General features: G+C 37.5%; 1 long non-coding RNA gene across 1 annotated transcript in view; it reads left to right on the plus strand.

Annotated features, from left to right (window-relative positions):
- The window catches only part of LOC122798592, an 882,597-nt gene that overhangs the window by 355,222 nt on the left and 503,205 nt on the right, over nucleotides 1-24,170 (plus strand). The gene's annotated exons all lie outside the window — the stretch shown is intronic.

Raw genomic sequence — 24,170 nt, forward strand, 5'->3', positions numbered from 1 at the left:
GTGTCTGCATGCACACAGCTCCACCATGTGGCTGCCATATACGGTGGTTTGTGGGACCGCCACAGACTGTACCTACTTGGCTGTACAGATCACTGTCTCCGGCCATGAACACAGTACCTGTGCCTGGTAGGGGTGCTACAGATGGTATCGGGTACCAACCCTGACTGGGTACTGTCGTCAGAGGCAGAGGTATGACAACTGGACCCATGTCCCTGCTGGGACTGGCTAGAGCCACATGCACGTGGTCTACTGGGACGGACAATGGACAGGCCAGCACCAGCATTGCTGGGGCTGGTACTGCCACTACAAGAGCGGCTGTGAGCTGTGGGCCATCCGTGACCACTGCCGGCTGTTGCTGTTGCTGGCATGCATCCACATCGACGTCGCAACCGTCCCGCATGGTCCTGGCTTGAGGAAGACATGTTGTGGAGGGCATCTATTTTCTCCCCCCAATGTCTATCAATGACCTCGGTGTACGTCCAGATGGCACTCCGGATGCTGTCATTGATAGCGGTGTTATGTGCCCTCTGCGCCCTAAGTCCCTGCCTGGTTTACCATTCCATACATGCCTGAGCCTGCATTACAGCCCGGAACATAGTGGTCATCGTAAGACCTGTGAGGGCACACCTGCCAGGGGCAATACATCCAGTGGTGCTCCCCCAAGGACCCCTGGACCTCCGCCTATGTGGTACCATTGTGGGTCTACGGCTATGGCTGCTGTGAGGGGATGCACGTGCCATGGGTACCACACTCTCCTGGTCAATGCCAACTATATGCTGTCCCTCCCCATGGCCATTGGTGGTGAGGGATGTAATGGCAGTATGAGTGTGCACATGGATGGGGTTGAACGCTGTGTACTGTCGATTGGTGGACCGACAGACCCTGTCAAATCTCTCTGTGCCAAAATACATGTTTCATCATCACCACTATCTGTGGCAGTGGCTTCAGGTCGCCTGCTGCTTTCGCCAAGCCCTACCTCAGCACCTGTGAGAGGAAGACAGGAAACACACATTACGGTCTGCACATGCACACATGCACACATGAACACATGAACACATGCACACATGAACACATGAGCACATGCACACATGCACACATGAACACATGAACACATGCACACATGAACACATGCACACATGCACACAGGAACACATGCACACAGGAACACAGGAACACATGCACACTCCTCACTACAGCAGATACACACACACAACAGACTTCCAAATCATACTCAATACTGGTTGAAGGTGGATGACAGTATCACAAGGCAAACAGTCACGCACACATGTCAGCATGCAGAATAAGTGTTGCTCAAGTCCATGCAGTGTGAGTGCAGACAGCCATAGTTGATGACAGTGTACATGGCTGTGGTGCATGTGTGTACATGTTCAGTGATTGCCTACACCCTGGAGCACAATGTGTACAAGGACATGACATTTCTGTGCAAATATTATAAGCTCTGCAATGTCCTGTGCACCATCACACACAGGTATACATACCATGGCTGCGTGTGTTATCTGTGTGTCACATGGATTTCCAGGTCTGATTGCAGTGTCTGTGTCTGTAGCAGATAATTGTGGACACAGGTGTAACACATGAATGCTATGTACACACACGGGATGGGTGGTGCATGTATACGTGATGGGATACCAATCCTGGACATGGCCATTGTAACAGTATGGGGTGTAGTACCATTAGCCATCATCATCATGCATCATGTGGTCACTCAAGGCCACTAAAGTGTGCTAGACCACCGCCTAGCAAGCTGTACCTGAACCATAGTGCCGTGGCTAAGTTCACAATTCGACAGCCCTGTTGCACAAGGGTGTGTGAGGTGTCCAATAGGGAGCATTGCCTAACATGACTGTGTTATGTGTTGAGGAGTGTTGCACAGCCCCATGCTAGGCCCCTACCCCTCAGGTATGGTATGTGTGGTGTGTGGATGACATGTGGGATACTGAAGTGTGACTTGCCAGTGTGTGTCCGGTTACACTATGTGTAGCATGTTGAGGTGCACTGTGCATGACAAACGTGTTATGTTGTGTACATGTGTGTCAACTATGCCTATCCAATGTGCAGTACAGTGATGCCATATTTGTGTCTGATGCTCTGTGCATTGCATGTGAATGAGGCAGCTACTGACATTACTGAGATGTTTCACGTCTCACAGCAAACATGCACAGCATGCATTATGCGTAGGTGTGTTATGTGTACATGGCCTACACGTCACCTATGACATGCACAGTTCAATACCAAGTTTAAAGTGTTAACACACTCACCAGCATGTAATGTCTGCCCTGCTGTCACACCAGAGGGACCTGCAAGAATATGACACAGTTTGTCAGTGGCCACACCTGTGGCATTGCTACTGTGAGTGTGCTAAACTACAGCAGAACAACAGGCATAGGTGTACAGATACTATTCAAATTATCAGTATTGCACACAATAGACAGCACAACTGCTAAACACAGTACACATCTCACACATGCATAATCTAACAATACAGGTAACAGTAGTCTACAGCTAGGGCATGTTACCTGCATGCTCCATGTCACTATGCTGGGTGGCTTCGGCCTCCATGACGACACATGTGTGATGTTGTTGCTGTAGGCCAGGGGCCACCACACTTAGCAGCAGTTCCTCCACTCTGGTGAGGGGGGATGTATGGCCACCCCACCACCTGTGGCAAGCTGTTGTCTGTGGATATCAGATGCATGCCGCCGGACATGTCTGATTAAATCACTGCAGTGATGGTGTACCTGCTCATATGTCCGGTTATGCATGCCTATGTCATTTACCCGACAAACAAGTTCTTGCCACAGTGCAGTACGCTCCTGCTGGTGCTGGCTGGCCCTTGAAAACAGCAGGGTATAGTGCTGTACCAGGCTGTGGTGGATTTCCTGTTCCTCTGCAGCTGTGTAGCAGGGGTTTCTGTGATGAGCCATAAGCCTGGAAGACAAGTAAACATTATGTGTGAGCAAGTCATGTGGCACACTTAACATTATACTGTACAGATATCAATTAACTGCCATATATAGCATCTGTCCATCTGTCAGAGGATACACACATTCAATACCACATATCAGTGCTCAGCCCACAAATGGCTGACAGTGCCTGCCACACTCCATATGACACACCAGTATACATCAGTACTCGGCTCACTGTTTGGGATCCAATGCACAGGCTTGTCAGGGGGTACATATCAAGCTGATGCATGCAGATATATGTCATCCATTGCAATGAATGTGAAGTACAGTTACAGTATAACCAGTAACCCACCATAGTCGTTGATGCCATACCCCTACCTAACATATGTGCACAGTTGTTAATATAGCTGGCATACTGCTGTAACAGAGTATACATGTTGCTAGGTACACACGCAAACCCTGCATCACACATGTGATTGCAGACATGGTACAGGCATCATTACACACACATCAGACATTCATACCATACACAAATGTATGCTAACACAGATGAGCATTTGTTATGTACCCTACAGTACTGTGTGCCCCTACTTACAGATACCTATGCCTGAGGAATGTAATCTGTGCAGACTGCCGGAAACACACAAGACAGTGTTACCAGGGAATGTGAACATACACCATACTGTGCTGTTTACGCCTACAGATCCAGGTGGTACAACAGTTCTAATGTCGGATGGAGTCACCGGCAGTACCACTTACTGAGCACACATGTATTGCATCAGCCTATGATGGGACAACACAGTTGTACACAAGGAACTACGTCACAACATATACCATCCTACTATGTCTGCATCCCAATAACTGACACATCTTTCTCTGGCCTCACACGTAGGACACAGATGACCATGACAGAAACAACCTCATTCCTAGTTATCACACCATCACAGACATTGCACACATTCACTGTCACACTCATTCCACCTCACATAGCTGGTATTGCACTGTGTACATGTCTGTGTGCATTATGTCATAAGTAGGTAATACGCTATTGTCCCTGAGGCCTACAGCAGCCTAGCCATATGCTACCCTGGCCTGTGACACACATGTAACTAGATTTCACTTCCTCCTATCAACCGGATACACAGAGGAGATTCCCAGGGTGTGTTACCTATCCCCCAGACAATCATCAGGGGTATGTCTGACATCTGCTACTGAGGAGCCTTGTTTGTTCATGCTGGGTGGTTTACTCCAGAGTATGGCATATTTGCCAATAGGAGCCTATCCCTCCAGCATGTGCTGTTTAGTGATGTTGCGTGCACTAGGGACCTAGGCTGTGTAGTCCGGTGGGATTGTGAGGTGCTGACATGGTGGTTGTCTGACTGCTATGGGTGTGGCATGCCTCTGTATGTTTGGCAGAGGTAACCTCTGGGTGGCCGGTATACAACGCACTGTAGCAGTGATTATGTGAGTCAGTTTGCATAGGGTATGTGTATCAGGGCAGTGTTACCCTTTGTGAGGTATGTCTGTGGACTTTCCACTTGCTGTAGTTGTCATGTGAGGTACATACCACATGGGGCATTGTGATGAGTACAGGGGAACACTGACCTATATTTCCGTACATGACACATCGTTTGTGATTACACATACCATGTAGACAGATTACAAGACTAGTGTGGCACTGTGAATATCAAAGGGGAGGCTACTGTTCACCTGTGTCCCCTGTTCCCTTCTGACACCTTCAGTGTTAGTCAGGCAATCACCTATCTGGTAGTTAGTGGGTAAAGTGTTTTGGAATGGGGTATGGCACTGCAGTATCAACACTGGTGTTCAGTCCATGTCTTGGTCACCAGGCACCTGTTGCAATACGTCTGACCCTGTGTCTCCCTCTCTCACTATATATATATATGAATATTTATATACATATACATTTATATATCACTCTATATATACATATCTATATATATATCTATATACATATATGTATATATATATATATATATATATATATATATATATATATATATATACATATCTATATATATCCATATATATCTGTACATATCTATATATCTCTGTATATATCTATATATGTATATATCTACATATCTATATATCTATATATATCTATATATGTATATATGCATATATCTATATATATATATATATCTATATATATATATATATATATATATATATATATATATATATATATATATATATATATATATATATATATATATATATATATATATATATATATATATATATATATATATATATATATATATATATATATATATATATATATATATATATATATATATATATATATGTATATATACATATATATATATATATATATATATATATATATATATATATGCATATATACATATATATATATATCTATATATATATATATATGTGTGTGTGTATATATATATATATATATATATATATATATATATATATATATACATATCTATATATGTATATCTATATATGTATATATGCATATATCTATATATATATATACACACATATATATATATACATATATATATATATATATATATATATATATGTATATACACATACACATATATATATATATATATATATATATATATATATATATATATATGTGTATATGTGTATATGTATATATATATAACCTTAGAAATGTTGGTGATGGAGATGTTACTGCTACATTAATATACATTCCATTTGTATTCGTATATGCTCATATCTGGCTGTGTTCAGGTAAAGTATCCTGCTACATTTGAACAGTTACATACAGTTCTAGCAACACCCTGACATTTGTGGGATCACAAGCACAAGCTGCTCATGTACTGGATTAACATGTACATACTATACATGAAACAGTTGAGGACTATAAATATTCTTCTGAGATACTGGCATTCCCATCAGCCAGTTTATATGGGCCTAGACAACTGTGGATGTTCAGCATTTCATACAACCATACTATCTCCATAATGCAAGGGTACAACAACATATCCAAAATGTGGGACAGACACAGTCCAGGTATTGTACTTTATTAAAAACATTTCACTCTTTGGTTGTGGCTGTCTCATTCATTTCATTATGTAGTGCATGCAATATACCTTTATTCTAGACTTCTTACACCTTTATTGGTAGCTTCAAACTCTTTCTCACACTCTCTCACTTATTTTATATTTACATTTCAGGATGGTACTTAATTCCAGGCTTTATTAACTTTTATTACTGGGTTACAACAATCCTTTCCAGCTGACTCACTTATTTCATATGACAGTATATACAAGGATGTATTCAAAACTTGTCTGTCCTTTATTGATGGATTAGAACACTCATTTTCAGACTGAAGAAGTTATCTGATATTACAATACAGGTGGAAACTCTATTTGAGACTTGTTTACTCTTTATTAATGGATTACAATATTTTTTTTCAGGCTGCATCACTTATCTGATCTTAGAATACTAACAGAAGCTTTATTCTAGGCTTATTTGACCTTTTTACTGGGTTACAACACTGAACTCTTTTACAGGCTGTCTCACTTATATTCTATAATAATACCAGCTGAATAATTACTAACCTGCCTGGTGGCGCAGCCTTAACAGCCTATCAACATAGGCCTGCCGATTCGCGGAACAAACACCTGCAACTGCAATATAAATGAAGGGATATTGGAACATACCTATCCATACTATAGGCTAGGATAGCATTTCTTACATACTTAATTACATGGATACTTACTCAGTAGTGGGGCATTGGGCATATGACGGGCCTCCTGGATCCATCGGTTCAGTTGGTCCTCCTTTCAACGCTTCAGGTCCTCATGGTGGTGATGGACCTGCTCACCAGTCCTGGGAATGCCTGTGGCACTGGTAAGATCATGTGCCAACTGGTTCCATGCCTCCGCCTTGTATGCTGCCCATTGAACCTGGCCCTGCATGAGTCGGCCTTCATGTTGGTGGACTAGGAGCCAAACCATATATTTAGACTAATGCCCCACCTTTGTGCTCTAAAGCGATTATCCTCTCTGACGCCTGCCATCCTGACTGCAAGTGGGTACCACAATCAGTTATGGCAAGTATTCCCACCTATGGGGCTTAAATATGCCGCATTTCCCACACTTTTTTGTGATTGGCCATTTTTGAGAATTCTAAGCTGACTGCAGACCTGCTTAGTAATGGTTAATCTACCATTTCTATGTATATGTATGCTAATAGTGGCTGTTTCTCCTAAGCTGTCATGGCTCTGTTGTTTGATTATGATGCACAGCGTCCTGGGTTTGAACATTGTCACTCTTTTATTTTAATACTGTCTAAACAGGCTAGGGGGTGTGGCTGCGTTTAAGCAAACTAGCTCTACGTTGCTCCCCGGTGCCCTACAGTGCCCTGGTTGGCGCGGCGCGCACGTCCGCACAAACACATTGCTCTGGGTAAAGCGCTTTTAACCTTTGGGCAACTCTATTGCGCTGGGTAGAGCGCTATTACACTATAAGCAACTCTGTTTAGCTGGGTGAAGTGCTATTAAACTATGGGCAACTCTGTTTAACTGGATAAAGCCCTAGTAAACTATGGGCACCTCTGTTTAGATGGGTATAGCGCTATTAAACTATGGGCACCTCTGTTTAGCTGTGTAAAACGTTGCTTAACGGCAGGCTATTATATATCTGGGTCTTTTTAAAAATATATATTTTGTTCGCTGATACATTGGCCATGTCACTGCTTTTAATAACATTTTAATCATATTTGTCTGGTATTATTTCAAATACTGATTTAAAACATAAATAAGAAGGGGAGTGCTGGGACTCGAACCGTGAATGCCTTTTCTTTGTGCATACACTCTACAATTAAACTATTGCTATTTGGATTAATTTGCATAAGTAGTTCTTATATGCTCTTCAATGTCACAATTGCTAACTGTGGTTAAGCAATGGGCACACCCACGCAAACAAGTGCAAATACGGGCAGCTATATCGTGGATTTAAGAAAAAAATATTTTTTTCCGTTTTATAACTCTAATGGGGGTTTACAGTGTCAGGGAGTGTGGTGTTGGGTGCATGTACATTTGAGCGGACACGCTCTTGTCTGTTGACATTATGCTTTTTAAAACCTTGCAGGGGTGTGGACTTTTAGACTGCTCGGCAGTCGGACACGCCCCCTGCTTGCCTACTCAGTCCACGTAAAAGTTACGAATGAGTCAGTGTGCCCTCATGAATATTCATGGCACGCTGACATCATACCGTTCAACTGCAGCCTCCGAGTAAGACATATTAAGTCTTACACAGAGGTTTCGTGAATCTGGCCCACTGTTTGTTTCTATTTAACAAATACAATTATTTGTCTGGACAGTCTTCTTGAGGTTTTTCTTAGTTTGGACTGTTGGCTAGATGATAGTTTGTATTACAGGTCACAGGCTGAAATTCACACTGCTCTTAAAATGTCTTAAAATCCACAATCACATACCATAGAGTGTAATCTGGAATTAACATTAGGTATTGTAATGTCTTGAACGGTTAAGCTAATGAGCATAATCATACTTTTGCTTGTGGCATCTATCACACTATTATGATAGCATCTGTTAATTTTACTACCTAATGTACAAATATAAAGTACAGATGTGCATGAACCAGAAACACATCTGTTGGAGCTTTACTCCAGCCTCTTCTTTGAGCTTATTGCTGTGATATATATTGCACACTGAACAGCCTCAAATATCCTGTTAAATTTGCACTGACATTCTTGGCCAATATTACATATCACAAGTACTTTCTTTACAGCTCATATCTGCCAAGTGTGACTCGTATATTCTTGCTAATATTTCTTTCTTTAGCTAATTCGGCACCATCAATTCATCTATTTTAGATCAGACAGTGTGCATTTTGTTTCCTCTTTAAATCAAAACAAATGGTTGGCATTTTTCTTTACAGAAAACATCTGTAATGGCCAGCAATTCATTGTCATAATTAATCTGGCCAACATTCTGTTGTCATTCCACAAAACATTCTAATTTCCAAATAATTCTGATTTTACTCTTGAAACATCTAAGGTTCTTTTCTGTCTTAGACAACTGTAAAATTATTCAGTTCACTTCTAGTCCCTCTCCAATCAAATCAACTTGTTGATCTGGTACATATGAAAATTCAGCATGTTAATCTTCAAAACTCAGTCATATTTTTGTAACTCAACAGTAGTTTTTGCAGACATGGTTAAACCTTATACAGGGGACTTTTTAAATGCACCCTGCAATACATTATGATTTACATCTATCAACAAAGTTCTCATATATCTATGGGACTTTGTACATCCACACACTCTATCCAGTAGTGCTCTCTGATCTCACAAACCTTTCTTAGCATTTTGTAGATGTTCCTTACCCATAAGCAACTAATCTAGCATCACCATACAAATATTATTCTGTTAGCCACTTGTGAAGTTAATAACTTGTTCCCAGCAAAATACGTCACTGTGAGAATTTTTTGTTACTAAATGTTTAAACATTTGAAACCTCTTTTTTTTTTGGTCTGTACTCCAGTGCCATAACACATCATTTTCCAAAGATTGCCTCATTTATTTATTGTTATTTGTAAATGGAGGTAGAGCATTGGTTCATGCCAACCTATTAAAGACTCAGCCTGGGTGGCAAAATACAACTGAAGTGATAAAGTTATATAGTTACAGTAAATACAGAAATACAACAATCTGAATTATATAATTCAAACAGCAATACAATCTAATTCTATATAATTTAAGTAGTAATAAAATAATTCTCAATGATTAACACCAGGTGGATTTGACACTCTAAGTTGGCCCTAGGCATAAGTGCATACATGTGTGTGCCTTCTGTGGAAGGTTGGTGGCTGGACATGGTGACACCATAAAACTCCACTGCCAATCATGAGCGGACAGGTGCTCCACTGTGGCGACCCCTAACCGGGAAAAGCCGAAAGAAGAAGAAACTCAGAAAGAGACTTGTTTATTCTCATGTAGAAGCATTTCCACTATAGCTGCTAATGTTTCAATGCCTGGTTTCAGGTTTTCATATGTTAATATAAATAATCTGAGTACTGACACAGATTTTACATTTGTACTGTTCTTGTGGTTATTCTTTCTCAGTCTGTTCAGTGTCTCAGTCAGTCAATCTTATATACTACTTTTCTCCAGCCTCTCCTTCTAATAGTATGTCAGTAGTTATATTAACATATGTCACAAAATCCTTCAGTGATGTGTGCAACAGCTCTCTAAAACATGCGAGGTCAGGTGCTGATAAAAAATACCAAACTGTAGTCTTAACAACTCTTTCCTGAAAAATTCTTTCCTATCAAACAAGAATTGCTCATCAAGTCTTATTTGCCAAACTCTTTGCTTTGCTTCAAATACAGAAAAATAATTTGCTGTTAGTATGCCAGACACCACATTGTCAACTGTGCAAAGTGGAATTGCTTTCTTTTTATAGTCTTATTATGCTTTTGTGGACCTAGACTAATACAAGTTTTTATCGAGCCTATTGACCTATCTTGTAGGCTTTGTCTGTTTCTTAACCAAATCCATTTTCTACATAAAGTTTAAGCCTTTTTTTATTTCTACACCACGAATCTACATACATTTTCTGTGGTGCATGCACTATATGTAATACTAAATTATCTATCTAAATTCAACAAACATGCCAAGGCAGAAAGTATATCTTTGTACCTTCTTCAGAATTAATTGATTCAAACTGTAGCTAAGCAGTTGCATAGTGAATTCTTTATCCCAGCTTTTGACAAGACAAATAACCCAGCATACAAGAAGTACTGTATATGTTAACTATATGGCATTTAAACAATTTATTTCTGGTTCTTATATTGATACACAAGTCATTTCTCTCCTCACAGTTTCACTTGGTGGTCTGAAAAAGTAAACAATGTGCACAATAGCTGTATCAGATTGCTAACAGACTCAGTATTTCAGATGCCTGGCCAAGTATTACACTATACTCCACACCAGCATCTGATCTAAATACAACATTTCAACTATTAATTCAAGCTTTTACCCAAGAGTTCCAACTCATTTTCCAGCTGTGACTTTATTTTACTTGGTGTCTTCTTCCCTTTTAACCCATTCTCAACACAAATTGTGTACATAAATAACTGGTTTTCAATGCCCTGCTACAGTACATGTATCATTGTTATTACAATATTCTTTATTTCATTGTATGCACTTTAGCGGATTAAATTATTTTGCCAAAGCTTCTACATACTTGATTGATAACAAGGCATTTATTTTATGATGTTTTTAGCCAAACCTGCTGCATGTTTCCTCTGCACTACACTTTATCTTCTTCTCATTTTTGCTATAAACATTTTGACCCATCTTTACTCTTTTATTGCTCATTTTAGCTTTTCTGTCTTGCACGTCACTGTATACATACCAAAATCTTCAATGAGCTTTTTTAATTGTAGCAAGATAATTTCACTTGCTCTGTAAAAACCAGTCACTTTACTTAACACTAAATTGAATTCTATCAGTTACCTGCCTTTTTCTAATAATTTCTGATATCACAGACATTTATATTTTAGCTTAACAAATCATGTAGCTCACCAAGTTCACAGTGGTTGGCATCATTGTTTAAGTCAGTAACATAGTATCAATAGGTTCAACAGGGCCCCATGTCCTCATGAAGAAGAAAATCATTAACAAATAGACATTTCTTTATTGCTCAGTATTACTCTAAATCTTTTTCCTTATCACTGCAATACTCTTATCTTCCTCTCAAAACTCAAATATATTTTACAATTTCAAAGGTTTCTGTTGTGACATAGAAAATATAGCATCATTACCTTTTAGGCATTTTTGTAACTCCATTTGCGTTTAGGAATTAATCAAATTTCTGGACCCACATTTTCCTAGACAAATCACAGTGAAAAATAGTTTTTTTGGGGTCTCTACAAATGAGCCATTTCTGAAATGGAGTTTACTTTTGATTTCTTCTGATTCCCTGTAACATTTGGAATATCAGGATGGCAAAATGAAGATGCAGACACCAGCTTACTATCAGCATGTATTTCAGAATGCAGGAGTTACAGCCATACCACATGATATATGTTCTGAAATATGACAGAGTTTACAGGTGCCAGACTTCTTAAAGCTATACAAAAGTTACACATACCTTTCCATTTTGAACTGTCCACTACGTCCTAACCTTTATATCTTCACTAAACCTCTTCCTTCAAGTTACAGAGTCCCATATTTGTCAAGTTACTGTTCCTCTCCTGCTCTGTAGCAAAAATGCCTTGTCAGAACTTGTCAGGGTTCCAAAGCACATTGCCAGTACTATAATACACACAACAGCCCTGGATTGCTCATAAAATAAGTAAATATTATTCTTGTAATTGCAAAATTCCTGCATAAGAACTTCAAAGTAACAAGTTTGTTATAGCAAGGTTAATACCGAAGAACCTCACAATTAGCAAGGATGAACAGTATATACAACAGAAACAACAATTGGCCCAATCCTATACAACGCATCTAAGTTCCATAACAAACTATCTCACATTCATGCATTAGATGTCTTCTATATGTGCTGGAGTCTCAACATAAAAGCTGCTTAAAATGAACTACATGTGGCTTGATTGCATTTCCTAGCTACACCTAAAAAAAACAACACGATTTTGTCAGTTTCAGGTAATAGTAAGCTGTTTTAACTGAATGGTTACATGACTAACAAAGATTCATCTTGTATGTCATGAAGAAGGAATCCTGTCCTATAACATATCTACTTGAAAAAATGTGTTTGCAGTAGGTTTGGTCATTATCGGCATGCATGTACACACACACATTTGTGTATTTCACACGTGTGTGGGTGTGTGGGTGTTCATGCGTGTGCATGTGTATGAGTCCAAAATGTAGGTTTTGCTTCGTGTCCTTAAAATGAATTTGCTTACATTTTATTTACTTCCTCATGGATGAAGGATGTTTATTTTTCCCACTGCAGGCTGTTAACTAGATGTTGAAACATTGCTTGCAAGGTCACTTTTAAGGTATTACTGTCACTCCATGTTTACAGCATCTTAAAGCTAGACATAATTTGTCCTATATATTAACCTTTCTCCTTATGTGCAGATCTTACAGTGAGAATAATGCAATGGAGGGAGCAAAGCCCCTCATGGTGGATGTAGAAGAGCTTTCCCCCTTTTAATTTGCAGGTAGTATGTTCGCACAAATCATTATTCTGTTAGGAGTACCGGTTGTCTGATGCTTTATGTGATGAAGTGAGTAGTTTAAGTGATATTATGGTCAAAGAGGCACATTTTGAGGGGCTGGGTTCCAATACACATAAGAGATCATAAGAGATGCAATATATACGTATAAAGTAAAGGGCAGTATGTGTTAGATCTCATAGTTTTGTGTGTGTGTGTGTGTGTGTGTGTGTGTGTGTGTGTGTGTGTGTGTGTGTGTGTGTGTGTGTGTGTGTGTGTGTGTGTGTGTGTGTGTGTGTGTAAAGGTACATACACACACACACACACACACACATACCTATATCTACATATAGTGTTTGTATATATATATATATATATATATATATATACATATGGTGTTCTATCACAATCTTTAAGCCCACAATCATGAATATTACAATCTTGGGACCATAATATCAAAGACCAAATTTCTGAAGAATGCAGTATCCAAAAAACCTTGAATACTGAATCTCATTACCAGTGTAAACTCAGGAACAGGTGCTAACATGGGTCCTGCGGTGGGGCCAAGTTCACAGATCTGACATTGGGGTCTTCAGTACTTTGGTCTGTGGTATTTGGGTCCTGGGATTGTGCATGTAAGGATTTTTGGATTCAAAACTGTGATATTAAACCAGATATATTGAATGTCATTACTGAATGCAGAATCCAGAAGTGTCAAAATGCTGAAACTTCACAGTGTTGTGTACTGCACCAGAACACAATCAATCAATAATCAATCAATGAACAATAGCACTCAACTATTACTGAAACTGGGAAATGAGTGCTAACATGGGTCCTGAAGTAGGGGAAGTCCAGCTGTGTACACAAATATGGGAGCAGGAATTTTGATTTCAACATTTTAATATTTCAGCATTCTGACTGTTCAAAATTGTGCATTCAGAATTATAACTTTCAGTACATTCCTTTTCATAGGATGGCATGGACCCCATATGTATATATGACTCTGCAAAGAGAGCGAGAAAGAAAGAGAGAGAGAGAGAGAGAGAGAGAGAGAAAGAATCCTACTTTTGAGGTTTGCAGCACTGCGAACCTTATGTACCAAAAGTCACCCACTGCATACAAAGTAATGGAGCAGTTTTGGACTTCCCCATATCCACTGAATTAATGTATGCTAACTCCATTTTGGTTGTAATACATAATGTTAAGGGGAAACTTAATGAAAATTCTGTTTTATCAAGTATGCAGGTATATTGTCTGGTGTGAATGAGCAAGTTCATGTCTTGCAACTGTCTGGCAAGAAAACACACTGTTGTTATAGCCCTTTATAATAATCCAAGCACTATTCTCCTCGAGGCACTTCATCTATCACACCATCAACTTTGAGACTTATATAGCCAAAAAATGTCTGCCCAGAGATTTCTAGACTTCATCAATACAGTTGTATACTTAGTTCAAACCCTAACCCGGGAAGCTAAAATCCCGGACTTAATCTTTAACAATATGGGACAGCTTTGCACCACACCTACTATAACTTTTTCTATGGCCAAATCAGACCACAAGTCAGTCACACTCACCTTATGACTGAAGCCAGAATCATCCTCAAGTACTTAAGTATTCAGAGACTATTCAAAACCCCTCCACCTTGTCAATCCCACTGCATATGGGGAATTATTTACTCCCAAGTTCTATGCACATGTAAATGCTCACATAGATGCCTCTGTTTCCCCCCAGAAATAAATAAAATGCAAAATTCAAAAATAAACCCCTATGGTAAAATCCTAAAATAAAAAGGCTATAGAATAAATGGAAGTAAAAAATAACTGCATGCACTTAAGAAACTAAAAACACTCATGCTAAACTAAACAAGTAACTCTGAACCCTGATCAAATCAACCAAAGGCAGATATAAAGTATAAACAGCCACCCAGATGAAAGATAGCAACAAGCCTTCTGTAACTATGTTAGAAACCTCAGAAATAATGTCCAACACTGTGCAAAACTAATAAGTGATATTGTATGCTCATACCCAGAGAATCCAGTTCCAGTTTAACCCCTTTCTACCCATGAATATTCTCAGATCAAATACATTTTACTCTCTTTCCTCAAATTTCTGAAGAACACATTTTCAATACACTATTTAAAGCCAAGAACACTATGGTTAAGGGACCAGATAACATATCAGGATGCCTACTGGCTAGCCTGAAATGTGAGTTATCAGACCCCCTGCAGAAGCTATTCAACATTTGCCTTAAAACAGGCTTTGTGGCAGATGAATAGAGAACAGCAATGATCATTCCCTTGTACTAAGTTGGGGCTACAACAGACCTGGATAATTACATACCCATAAGCCTGAGTAGCCTCACCTTCAAGGCTATGGAAGACATCTTTATGGTGCCAATAAACAGGAGAATAGGTGACTTACAGACTCTCAAGCAAGCCATTTCCTATTCCACAGTACTAGGTTCTGCCTAGTTAACCTAGCTAATTTCTTCAAAAAAGTCATTGAGGCAATTGATGAGGGAAAGTCAGTGCACATTGCCTATCTGCACCTTGCAAATGCAAGATCCCATACATTTAGACCAATTGCACATTCAGAAGTCCAACAGTATTAAAAGCACCCACTGAAGGAGACACAATCTCTTTTGTAAGATTAACAGAACATGCTGGAGGGATAAGTATGCATCTCAAAGAATAGCACATCTGTGGAACTAACTTCCCCTCCAAAGTAAGCAGCGTACTTCCCTTACTCTATTCAGATGTAACTTGGATGAATGGATGGATGAGTAACAACAGATTCACCCCTGATTTAGGACCAGTGGCACTCATGTATAGGGGAAATATGTAAACACCCAATATATACTTGTGTGACCCATCTTTGGAGATTCACATTGCAAAATATAAGGCTAATAATTAACATTGGAATGCAGCTATAGGCTTCTTAAGATCTTCACAGATCAATAGCCTAGTAAGCATAATATATCTATATCTATTTATATATATATATATATATATATATATATATATATATATATATGGTTCTACCTGACTGCCGACAGCTGAGAAGACCGACATCGAATCGAAGAGCTCCAGAAGATCAGAAAGAGACCGGCGAAGACGCGCGTTCGTCGGTTGCAGAACAACAGAAGATTGTGTTTGTGTACCGTCGGTTATTTTTGTATGTGGGGTATGTGTTTTGTTTTTATGGACTTTCGATATGTTGTGTAGGGTGTGGTTGTTGTTTGTTGTGTGGTTGTGGTTATGCGCTTACATATATATACATGCACACACACTCACGCACAAATATATATATATATATATATATATATATATATATATATATATATATATATATATATATATACATATATAGATAGATATAGATATATTCTATCATGGTTCCTGTAATCATTTTTACCAAACAAGAGATTATTTGTCTTCCATAATGTTTTTCAGGGAAAAGTAGCACCATAAAAGTGGACACAGTCTGTCAGATTACATGTGATATAAGCATTAAGAACAAGTCAAACTGGGAAAAGTTCTGTAATATTTTCATAATGTGCTTCCAGGAGTATGATCCCCACAAAGGCAGGCACGTGTGATACAAACAGGTTAATAAAGTCTGTCAATAGCCTTGGAAAAGTGGACATTTTAGTGCTCAAACTGTAAAACCACTCCACCAGCTACACTGTCAGATGGACCTGTTGAAGCTCAGGCAAGTGTTTTTTCATAAATTTAGTTCTATAGTGGCTGTTCATGGTGTGTTGTCATGCTAGAATTCTCCTTATGTTTGATAAAAATAAAAATAAAAGTAAACCTTTTAACTAAGAATGGGGTTATACAAGCTGCTGATCTTGTAAACCCTCATGGGTCCTTCAAGAATAGTCAAATAAGGCACTAACCTCAAAGCTTTGAGATAGGCTCCTTGTTTTTCCATCTTCCAGATATTCCTCCAAACTGCTCAACTGGGCCCTCCCTCCATTGTCTCTAACTACCTTTAAATAACTGGCCTATTGAATGAAATGTATTAGAACACTCATCCATCTGCCTATTTATTGTTAGTATTATTATTATTATTATTATTATACTTTTTACTGAAATTGGCTTTTTGGCTGTGTTTTTCTGTTGTTCTGTCACGCTGCACTGAGCTGTCCAGGGTGCTAAACTCAGAATTACGGCATGATGAAGGTGATTTGTTCAACAGCTTTCTGATTATGCTTTGCAGAGTGTTGTTTTCTGTTTCCAACTGATCTCTTTTTCATGCATACAGTCAAGGGATTTAATGCTGTATTACTTTTAGTTCCTTTTTTCAGTACATGTATCTTGTACATCATAACATTTTTCTGATCTGTAGGAAAGTGGTCCACTGTCCTGTAAAACAACAGATTCTATATAATTTTTACAGGTACCTATTTGCAACAAAACAGGTGTGCTCACATCACAGAATCTTAATTTTGGAGCATTTGTTATTAATTTTTTGAACAACTCAAAATTGTTTTCCTGTTCACATGTTTTTCTCAGCCTGCATCTCCCTCTAAGACTTTATTTAGAAATATAATTAGCATAATTGGCTTTGACATATGCTTTGACATATGCGGTACACAAATTTCAAGATGTTGCATCATTCATATAGACCTCTGCATTTCCTGTTTATCTTCTGGCCATGGTGCTTCCAAAATTCCTGGAAGTTTTTCTGGATCTTTTTTCAGACCAACTGATATTAGAACATGACTCATGAATTTTAACATTATCACGCTGTCTTTTTATTTACTTTACTGAGCTTGAAATTTTACCATTTTAATCTGTTAGCTGTTTCAGTCTCTTGTCATACTATCCCTGTATTAGATCCCACGAGATCAAGTTATGTTTATAGCACATTCCAAACATTAGTTACAAAGGTAACAATGACTTGGGATACCTATGATGCTGATGAGGAATACCAAATAGGATTCTAGATAACTTGCGACTTCTAATGTAATACTATATCTACACAATTTGGAAATTTCTTCTTCAGCATGATTATACAAGAACTGGGGTAGCATCTAAAATCAAAAGGTTTAGCATCTGGCCTTCTTTGAGACATTTTTTAAACATTAAGTAAAGGATAACTTTGCTTTTTAATCACTTTATTCAGACTTTGTTGATCAACAGAAATGCAAATATTATCATTTCAGTAGTACTAATACTATGTAACTCTTCAGTCAGTTTTGTTTCTAAATCATACCTAGGTTTTCTATTATCTTTAATTCTTGTTCTGCTTTAGTCTCTGGTATTGGTGTGAGGCAACAATGTTAGCTGCACCACTGCGCCACCCATAGTTGGTTAGTAGTCAGTGCAACAGAAATGGATCCAGCTAGATTGCCTTTGTATGTGTTTAACAGAATATAATTTTTCAGAGTGTAAAGGACACACAAAATGATTCTTCCTGAAGAGAAATCATGTTAGCAAGTGGATAACAGGAGCATTTTGAATGTAGCAGGCTTATAGCAGGTTTATCAACTTCTCAAGTAGCTTGCCTAGTGTGGGGAAGACAGATATGGCCTGTACTCATTGTATTCATTGGTTAGTTGTAGATGATGATGACATTTGGAGAGAGTCAATGATATAAAGAAAAAATTCCCCTTTGTTTATTTGAGAAAATGACAATATGGTATATTGTTAATGACTGAAGTGGAAAGTCTAGGTATGAATCTAAATAAACAAGATAACGGCAGCTTATGGAGAAAGATAGTTGTGGGCATAGTTACTAACATATTTTCATTGTCTTAGTAATTTAGAGCTTGATTTTTTTTAATAACGGGTAACATTGGCTGCAAAGCATGCATGTTGAAAATATTGAATACTGTAACTATCAACGGAATATGATCAGCTGAAACTGTCACTATTGTATTGCTGTTGTTTTGGTAACTGGGGAGTTGGGTTGCTTTTGTACTGTAATGGGCATTACAAGGGCAAAGAATGCATTACCAAGCAGGCAAGAGGCACAAAATGTTTATTAATTAAATGAAATGTTTGAAATTAAGACATTTGAAAAAACGATTATCAGAAAAGAACAGGGTGAAAGGAGAGTCCGTAGGAACAGTAAAGTTGATCCACCTTAATTTAACTCTTCAAATTAACACACATTTTTGTCCATACACAGCAGACTTCATCAAACATCTGATGAAGTCTGCTGTGTTTGGATAAAAAAGTGTCTTAATTTGAAGCATTAAATTAAAGCAGATCGACTTTACTATTCCTATGGACTCTCATTTCACCCTGTTGTTTGTGTTATTGGTGCTATTTTGGGTGAAATTGTGTTTTGTTTTTGGTTATTTGTTCTTGAATTATCAGAAAAGAACATAAGGGGTTTGGAATTACCTCAGAATTACAAAGCGAGCATGTTTAAAGTAAAATGGGCATTTTTGCAGTAAAACGAGCACAACAAAAGTATAATGGGTATGAAAAAGGATTAAATGAGCAAAATTAATATAATAAAGGGCAAAAAGGGCACAATAAGGATAAATAAAGCAAGGCGACTGCATGTTTTTTGCCAAGTTACTGTGTTTTGGCATAAACTACTGTTTCACATTGATTGAAGCTATTCAGGGCATAACTAGAGTTACTCGAAGCATCTCAAAGTGTGTAAAAGTGCTTACAGTGTGTGTTTATTACTGTGCATTTATTCTGAAGAGTTTATTGTGTGCAAAGTGCAACTATTTCATAAAATGCAGTCAAAATACAGCCATTTTGAAAAGTTTCTTGTGCTGGGTGTATCTGTTCACAGAGTATTGCCATTACAGAGTTTTTCTTGCACTGTACAGAGTTATTTAGCAAAGTACAGCCATTTTGGGAAAATTTCAGTGTGCTGTGTACTGTTTATTCGCAAAGTGCAGTTACATCGAAATGTTTTTTACTCCAAGCTTCTTCTGCCCAGTTTATTTGCACAGTGCACTTATTTTGAAATGTTTCTTACACTGAAAAGAGGTGATTTCTTACAGTACAGTGATTTCAAGAGCATTCTTGTGCCAAGGAGACTTATTTCCCAAAATTCAGTAATTCAGGGGCTTGTTGTGCCATTGGGCATGGTTACAAATACTTGCATACATTTCTAGCATATGTAAATGTGTGTGTGTGTGTTTGTGCATACTTGCAAAAGCCCTCACTGGTATGTGTTAATATTGCAGGGAAATTTCACAGACAAGGTACATTTGTATTTGGTCAGAATATTGCATAGAATTGGAGAATATTTGAGCAAGAGTATGATATTTTATACAAGCAGCTTATTCTGACAAAGATGCATGCACCAGGGGCATTCATTTTGCTAAACTTAGGAATGAGATGAACATTGCATATAGGAGGATTTGTGCTCAGCTCAGTGACATGTTATTGGAACAATGTATTTCCCTGTCTGAATTTAAATGTCTGAAAGTTTCTAATCCTGTTATCCCCACTATATTTGGGTTGCCTAAGTTATTTAAAAATATAGAAAATCTACCTATGTGACCCATAATGGATGCTTGGAATCATATTAGATCCACCTTTGCAAAGTTTTTGGACATTAAGTTAAAGGGCCTATGAAAAAATGAACAACATTTATGTGTGGACTCTTGAGACTTTTTGAGTAAGTGTAATAAATTAAAGTTTGATGAGTCTTTTATGTTTCTGACCATAGATGTAAAATATTTGCTTTCAGTGATCCCACATGATGTGGGACTAGATTGGTTCAATGATTATTTGTTTAAAAATGGTATGCAACAGGACAAAATAAATTTTTTATGTTGAAATGATGGAACTACGGTTGAAAAACAACTTTATATTTTTTGATGGACAGCTTTTTATACAGGAAAAAGGTGTAGCTATGGGGAAATCCTATAGCCCATTGTATGCTGATATTGTAATGTGTGAATGGGAACATAGGTTTTCATTCCAACATGAGATGTTTCAAGCTTGTGAATTATATTTAAGATACCTGGATGATATTTGTATCATCTGGAGGGATAGTAAAATTAAAGTGGATATGTTGCTAGAATATTTAAATTGTACTACTGAATTTTTGGAATTTTCTCATGTGGTTAATGAAAGCTGTATTAGTTCTCCAGATGTGAATTTGGTGAAGGATTTGGATAACCATAGGTATATTTCTAAGATTTATAGGAAACCTACATGTTCCAATTCCTTTTTGCATTACACTAGTTTCCACCCAAAGCCCCCCCAAAAAAGCTGTTGTGAAGGGGCAATTTGTTAGGGCCACACGGATGGTCTCCCTATATGATGATTTTTTTTACAGAATGTGTTTTATTAGAGAATATTTTTTAAAGAGAAGGTATCCTCTTGATTTTGTTAGTGAGATTAAAATTTATTTACATTTGTTTACCAGGAAATTCCAACTGGAAGTTGTTAATAAAAGGAATATATATTTTTTTCATGCCAATTCTCATTTCAGCAACTATTGAGTTGACAGGACCCCAAAGGTTTTTAGGGAGAGTAATAACAAAGAAGTGAATAATTTTAGGCTTTCCTTTATTACTACCTTTACTGTTGATTATGATCGGGTCAGAGATGTAATTTTTAAAAACTGGTTTCTATTAAAATAAGACCATTCTGTTAGGCAAAGAGTAAGTGAAAAGCCCCTAGTAGTGTTTAAAAAGGCCCAGAATTTGAAAAATTTGGTGGAGAAACTGATTATTGACAAGGACAAAACTAAATATTATATTATGGGAAAATGTGGGAGTTGTACCTCATGTTAATGTATTAATACAGAGGAACTATTTGATATCAATGGGTACCAAATGAAAATTAAAGGTAAATTTAATTGCAATAGTATTGGTTTAGTATATGGAGCATTGTGTCAGTGTTGTTTAGCATTTTATATAGAAAAAGTTGAACGTAAATTAAAGAATCAGATGTATGAGCATATCTATGGAATTAATAAGCAGAAAATTACGAATGCCCTATTTAAACACACGTTAGATTATCATGGACACAATTTTAAATGTGTTGTCATTGAGCACGTTAAGGAAAATCCTAGGGGTGGCCCTTGGCAATTGTGGTTAGAAAATAGAGAATTATACTGGATTTTATGTTTGAAAATAGTTGGTTGGCCAGGGCTTAATGAAATGGCATTGATTTGCTGTATTTTAAAATTAAAAGCACAGCGTAGGTAGCTAATTAGAGGGATGTTTTTTATGTATATATAGATATATTTTTACATTTTTTTTGTATTTGTGGAGATATATGGGTCTACTTCATTTGTACAAAGACTTTGAAACCCACTTGGTCGAGACCAGTTGTCCAAAATACTAAAACTTTGAAAACAAAGTATGGAGATCACAATACAGCACAGAATGGGAATATTCCCTTTTCCTCACTGTAGTGGCAATCTCAGAGTTGGTATATTTAAGTAGGGGGTGTGTCAGCCAATCCGGCAACTAGGCTTCAGCGAAAGTGCACTTTCGTTGAAATGCACTTTCACTGAAGTGGGCATCTACTTTTCTTTTTTGAAATAATGAACTTTCATGTCTATTTTCATTATTTGGGTATAGGTGTTGGGTTTTAGACAAGCATATATGTATAAAATATGGTTTGGGCACTTTAAAACTGAGTGCAGTAGGTTTGATTAGAATCATGTGATGTGTTAAGTATTTAAATGGAGTTTTGTGATGTTAATGTTGTCTGATGAAGTCTTAACATTGTATGAAACAAAAGCACTTAAACGTGTTCCTTTTGTTAAATAGTGGATTGCTTTTGTTAAATAGTGGATTGCTTTTGTTATTAGTTGTAGCATTAGAGTCCTTAGCTTCCATTCATCACTTTATGTTTACTTAAACCATTGGTTTTAGTTTTTATTGAGCCAGACAAGTACCAATAATGACTGGATTAGCAATCTACTACAACAAAACTAATAGCCTGAGAAAAGTAGCATGAGAAAGGGAATAACCAGGTATGCTCCACACCTCTGGCTTACTGCAGGAGCCAATCAGCTTGCAGATGCACAAAAGAATAAAGCACAGCCAGCTCAAAGGTGTGTAACAGCTAAAAAACAGAAATATTCTTGCAGCTAAATACAGCTTTGTTTGTTTCCATGTACAGAAATAGCAGAAAATCAGATAATGATGCAGGATCCAGAAAACAGTTTGCTGCAAACATAGTATTCATGAATTCTGAACAGTATAATAAAGATATGGGAGTGTTGGGGATGGGTGATGTCTTCAAGAAAATTTAAAACAAGATATTCATTTTAATGCTGTCCAGAATTATTTGACTACTATATTATATAAGATGATGAAATAATTGCATAGGGTATGACGTAAAGTGTATTTTAGAAAGAAAAGAAAAGGTTGTGGTAATATTAAATTTGGTATTCTAGTACCTAAGGGTCTTAATATTTGTTGAGACTGAAAAGTATTAATATAAATGTATTCTTGCTTGCCATTTCTATTGCCTTGTCTTTTTCTTTTTGATTGCTGTTAGTTGTAAATTATGTAATTAGTTGTTGCTGCTCATCATGATTGTTCTTCAGTTTTCAGTTCCATAAATCCTAAGGTCTTTGTGATGCTACATTGGAATAAAATTTACTACTATGACTTGTTATTTATTATTATTTTTACTGATCATAAGAAGGATATTCAAGCTCAACAAATGTTTTAAACTGAATGCAGAAGCATAAATATCCCAAGCTATTGCTAGCAAAGCTATGGAGGCAGTGCTTCACAGAATACATATTTTTGTTTTAAAACAAAAGAAAACATTTGACTTTTCCTCATATGACATATACAGTAATAACATTTTTCATCTGTTTATACTAGCATTGTCTTCTTTGGCTGACGTTTTAGCCAGAATGGAGTTTATTGGCACAAACGGAATACAGTAACAAATAATAATATCTAAAAGAATGGGTTGTGTTGGGAAGTACATAACTACCCAGGAGTATTCTGAGGTTTGATATTGCAGTAAAATAACCAGCTAAGTTAGCACTACTCCTCCTTACAGGGATAGAGTCCATCAAGGATCTTACAAATAGAGGCCCACTACCTCCAGCTATCAAGAAGTGCTCAGATAATAGAAGTCAATTTTTCCAT

The sequence above is a fragment of the Protopterus annectens genome, chromosome 1.part0 (genome assembly GCF_019279795.1).
Source record: "Protopterus annectens isolate FY-2018-M chromosome 1.part0, PAN1.0, whole genome shotgun sequence".
Taxonomy (NCBI): domain Eukaryota; kingdom Metazoa; phylum Chordata; order Ceratodontiformes; family Protopteridae; genus Protopterus; species Protopterus annectens.